This window comes from Octopus bimaculoides, chromosome 10 (genome assembly GCF_001194135.2).
Source record: "Octopus bimaculoides isolate UCB-OBI-ISO-001 chromosome 10, ASM119413v2, whole genome shotgun sequence".
NCBI lineage: Eukaryota > Metazoa > Mollusca > Cephalopoda > Octopoda > Octopodidae > Octopus > Octopus bimaculoides.
In genome coordinates this window covers 56,560,015-56,566,269 of record NC_068990.1, presented here as the reverse complement: position 1 = coordinate 56,566,269, position 6,255 = coordinate 56,560,015, and positions in this window count along the sequence as shown.

Genomic DNA, 6,255 nt, shown 5'->3' with positions numbered 1-6,255 from the left:
TATATATATATATATGTATGTGTGTGTGTGTGTGTGTGTGTGTGTGTGTGTGTGTGTGTGTCTGTGTCTGTGTGTGTGTGTTTGTGTGTTTGTGATGTCCCCCCACCATCAGTTGACAACCAATGTTGGTGTGTTTATATCTCTGTGACTTAGTAGTACAGCAAAATCTCTCTGAGGACTACATTAAATGCCCATGTGTCTGTAGAATGCTCAGTCACTTGCACAAAGGGCCAACCCTAGGGTTGCCAGCATCCCAGGCAAGCTGAACTTTGGCACCCTACCAAGTATAGGTTGGACAGTTTGACTGAGGATTGGCAAGCTGGGAGGCTGCACCAGGCTCCAATCTGATCTGACAAGGTTTCTACAGCTGGATGCCCTTCCTAATGCCAACCACTCCAAGAGTGTTGTGGGTGCTTTTTATGTGCCACCAGCATGAGAGCCAGTCAGATGGTACTGGCATCAACCACACTTGAATGGTGCTTTTTACATGCCACCAGCATGGAAGCCAATCAGGTGACACTGGCATCAACTACGCTCAAATGGTGCATTTTACATGCCACCAGCACGAGTACCAATACATGCATATATCCTTTAGGAATATTTAATCAGATCTTCATGGTTAGCAATAACAATCTTTAATTCATTTCATATATACATGATTAGAGGCTTTTAATTGAAGATTATCATCTCAAGAATTTTGTCAGTCTCTCAATAGGAATAAAATCTTATTATTATAGAGCTCCTCCCCAAGTCATATAGACACCTTGGGCTGATTACCTGGTTTCTGTGGCATGTATATTCCCCACCTAGAAAGGATGCCACTCTGTCACAGGATTACTTATTTTTGCCAGCTGATTGGACTGGAACAATATGAAATGAAGAGTCTTGCTCAAAAACACGTCACCTGGTCCAGGAATCAAGACCAAATCTTATGATCAAGAGTTCAACACTCTAACCACTGAGCCATGCACCTTCAAAATTCTTTTTAGCAGCTGTGAAAAATATTTATTATCAATGCTTTCAGAAACAATTTGAATACATGCATTTTTTATATTATTTTGCTTAAATCTGTAATATAGATATGCTACATCTCAGTCAACAACAATTCTCTACTTGAGTGGGTCAGGATACTACAAAAATCAACTTAAAAATTACTTAACAGATCCTATCAGGTGATGCTATGAAGTTAGACATGGCTTGGGCCATCTTTTAACTGAAATATATCCAAGTTTTATAAGTTTTTATATATTTAAGTTTTATATATCATATCAATAGATGTAGGTTTATTTAGCTGCCTGAAAAGATTTCTTGGATTAGTTTTCTTTTTTCCATCTTCCCTACTGTGCTGCAAATAATGATTATCAGTTACATTAGCTTAAATTTAGCCATAGTACATGTTTAATAAAGACCTCTTACATGTATAAGTTCCTAACTTCAATAGTTTGTTCTACAATGATCTTTTTGTTTTTTTTTCTAAAAATAATGATACAACTAACTTATCGATCTGTTCTGGCTATGCAATTTTGTTAATAGACTGTTTGTTCTACAATACACAATCAAACTTTTGAATTAATTCATGTAATTTTAACGGATCTTTTTATAGAATCTATATAATTTTATATAATTTATCAAATAATTTATTATATAAATATTTTAAATAAATATATTTTATACATTTCCTAGTATGCTTTTGTTATTGACCACATTTAGTCTAATATGGATAAGAATATTTTGAAATTTTAAATATTCACTTATATAGGAAATAGCTGGAGAAAATCTTGTGTTCTTATTAATGTTATTTGCCTGACTTTATCATTATTTATCTATCAATTTTTTCTCTAAGCATTATTAGAATTTGATGATAATATATAAAATTATGAGAATTTCATATTCAGCTAAAATTCTCTTTAACTTTTGAATGAAATTTATTTGTATTCCTACACTAGTCTGAATTATTCCCTAAATACTTAAGAATATTTCTCTCTAAAGCAACATTTGGAACTTCAGAAAAACAGGATCAGTGAAAAGATCAATTACAAAGCATCTTTTTACTTGGTGGGTATTCTCTTTGTATTTGATACAAACACAGTTTGGTTCCAGTGAGTCATGCACCATTTTATGTTCACTGCTAGCAGCTGTAGACAAAAGAATTACAAGAGATATTTATCAGTGATCCCTTAACCTCAACATTTAAAATCTATTAAAACAATAATACTGAAGGTTCCTGATGACCACCACCACCAACACCACCATCAGTAACAATACACCTTCTAGCAGACATAGTATTGAAATTGGTAACATGTTGAGTAAGAACTTGGCACTTTTCTTATGGTCAACATTAATTCAACAACCCTTTTACAAAACATTTCAGGCTGTCAATACAGAATAAAATCCATCTTCAAACAAATGTCCAAATTGGTCAAGCCTTTGTTATTTTTCTCCTCCCAGCAAACTATCTTACTTGCAAAGCATTCCCCAAATCCTCCCGAGATCAAATACACACTAAATCTTTGCTTTATTACTTTCATCCTAAATTAGAACAAATAAAAATAATTCTTTGCTTAATTCCCTATGTTACTACGAATGAAATAACAGCAATTCTTATCAGTTTTTTGTTTTTGTTTTTGTTTTTTTTTTATAGAAAATGTTCAAGGAAATTGGCTAAATTGTTATAATATGAAATGCTAATGTGTACGATAATACATAATGTAATTACCTTCATAAAATCTTCAACTGTTAGTTCTCTACATGTGTGTTGAGATGAAAGAAAGAGGCTCTGGGTTATTTCACCACAGAGATTTAATTTTTCTCATAGGTCTGGTTAGTAATCAACTAATATTGAAATACCAAAGAATTTCAATATCTACTGTAAGAGATGAATTAAAAGATTACTACTTTTATTTATTCATAACTAACATCTTCATTTTCCTTTCATCTCTTCTTCCATGTTAGATTAAGTTAAAATTTCTCCATATTAGTTTCAGTTAAAATGTACTATTTAACCATTTATAACAACAACAATTCAGGAATACTTCAAGACAAGATGTTGTTGTCATTGTGAAAACGTTGACATGCCAATAGTGATGTGTCTCTTAATTCTCAGCCAAACTACTGACTTTACTAGGAGCACATATTTTCTTTGATTATTCCTAGATAAGAAAATATTCAAGATTTCAAGACTTTCAGTTTCTTACAAAAACGAAAGGGTTAGTAAACTAAACAGCAGCCAGGACCCATTTTAATACAGGACCCATTTTAATACAGGATCCATTTTAATACAGGGCCCATTTTAATACAGGACCCATTTTAATACAGGACCCATTTTAAGTGGCTTCTCCTTCAACTCTCAAAGTGTATATTCTTATTCCATTTGTAACAATCAGTATATTATGAAAGTATATCTGTTTCCATTATATTTCATGAACATGCAGCAACAAACTACCAATTCATAAGTCAAACTAGAAACAAAATAGGGGTGAGAGTCACGTATTCTTTCAGTGGCCATATTCCTTTCAGAGTTCTGAGGTGAGTTCAAGATCTTAATGAACCATTACTTGAATTTGCACAAGCCAATAAGGACTCTATATGGTTACCCTACTGGCTAAAATTATCAACCAAATCATCATCACCACCACCACCACCACTATATATATATATTTATATATATATATATATATATATATATATATATATCATCATCATCATCATCATCATCGTTTAACGTCCGCTTTCCATGCTAGCATGGGTTGGACGATTTGACTGAGGACTGGCAAGCCAGAAGGCTGCACCAGGCTCCAATCTGATCTGGCAAAGTTTCTACAGCTGGATGCCATTTCTAACACCAACCACTCCAGAGTGTAGTGATATATATATATATATATATATATATAATAGAGCTAATAGTAAGGGATTATCAATCTGGGCAAAATACTCCATAAACTCTCTGTTGGCATACCAGGCTAACAGTATTGTTTAGATTAATGAAGACCTCCAAGTATTCTTATGGTAGGGTCCAAGGTTATGGTTCATTACAATTCTGTACTGCAAATCTGTGGGTGGGCTCCAGACAAACTGGTTTTACACAGAGTGATGTATAAGACAAGGTATAAATAATGTTCATTACATATTTTCCCTTTATGAATACAAATTTGGCTTACAGCTGTTTCTAGTAGTCATTATACGTACGTTGCTGATAGGTTTATTGAAATGGTCTATTAACCAACTGAGAATAATTGAACAACCTAAAAAAGTTAATGCTACATTCATCAGAGCCATTTCTGGTTATAACACGGATAATATATCCAGGCAGATACTGTTCAAGCACTTCATTAAAATCCAAGTTATGGCTAATTACATTGAATAGTAAAGGGCACTTAGAATTATTTGTGGTAAGCAATTCTAATGTATTTCATCTGATGGGTAAATCCTGGGTTTGCTTGATTTGGTAATAAATATGGTAATGCCTCAATATATGAATTGATTTGTTCCTGGCGACTGCATATAGAGCAAAAACTCATAAAGTAGAGCAATAATTTCCCATAGTAGCAATATTATAAATCGTAATTCATTCCCAGAAAAATATTTTACCTATAGAATTTATGGTACTTATAAATAAATGGTAATAAAACAACAGTAGAATGTACAAAATATTTTATGTAAAGTAAAAGTAATATCGAGATCATTTATAATAAAATATATTATTATCATGACAGTCCCATGAAAGGGAAGAATGCTACTGCTATTTAGCCCTAGGAAACACCATTTCCTGTTGGCCATGAAACATTTTCTGTGTCCTTATGTTTTCAAAGGTGGAGATAAGCACCTCCACCCTGCAAAGCCAGCATCCAGAGATTAGTTTCAGAGTCATTGCTCATCATCAGTCTGGATTAGCATGGCTTGCTATCTCCCCCTTTGAAAACATAAGGACATAGAAAATGTGTCATGGCCAACAGGAAGCGGTGTTTCCTAGGGCAAAATAGCAGTAGCATTCTTCCCTTTCATTGGACTGTCACATTAAGTTGACAACATACCATCACTTTATCGTGCGGCTATTGTATAAATCTCTCTGAGAGATTTAGAAATGTAGTATTAATATTATTATCGTTATTATTATAATCATTTTCTGCATCACTTTCATTTGCACTAGACTCACTCACACCATCACTTGTAGATGTGATCACTGATTCACAAGCACTCATAGATGGACTTGTAGATTTCTTTTTAAAAAACAAATCTAGAGTGGTTGGAACACTTCTGATCACAAAGTCTGCACTAACTGACCTTAGACAAATAAACAACAATGATAATAACTTTAGCAACAATGAATAAGCAATTAATTAAATAGATACATTCTTACATAAACAACACAGATTAAACTCATTATGAACAGAATAATTAACATTTAGAATATATTTTAGAGATATTTTCTCCAAAATCAAACCAATAGTAACTTAACAACATGTTGGCTTCAAATGTTGGTACAAGGCCAGCAATTTCGTGGAAGTGGGTAAGTCAATTACATTGACCTTTGTGTTCAAGTGTTACTCATTTTATCGACCCCTGAAAGGATGAAAGGTAAAGTTAACCTTGGTGGAATTGAAACTCAGAACATAAAGATGGTTGAAATGCCACTAGCAAAGTTGACCTTGGCAGAATTTGGACTCAGAACATAATGGGAGACGAAATACCACTAAGTATTTCACCCAGTGTGCTAAAGTTTCTGCCAGCTCATCGCCTTAACATGCTAAGGATTCTGCTAACTCACCACCTTATCACTTAACAACATATTAAATAGCCTTACAATGCAAAGTGTATTTTATCAGTTATATATGATACAAATTATGAATAGACTGAAACAAACACCATATCTCCCTAAATTCGAATTAAGTTGAATTGGTGGTCAAACATAGTAAATAAAATTAAGCTACAAAAGTAGAAATGTTGAAGAGATTTAAAAATTATAATGAATTGATGTCCCTTACAAAATATATTATGATAATAAGTAGGCACAGACATGGCTGTGTGGTATGATGCTTGCTTCCCAAACACATGGTTCCAGGTTCAGTCCCACTGTGTGGCACCTTGTGAGTGGATTTGGTAGGTAGAAACTGAAAGAAGCCCGTCATATATGTATATTTATGTGTGTATCTGTGTTTGCTCCCCCACCACACTGTCACTTGACAACCAATGTTGGTTTGTTTATGTGTCCATAACTCAGTGGTTCAGTAAGAGAGGCCAATAGAATAAGCACTAAGC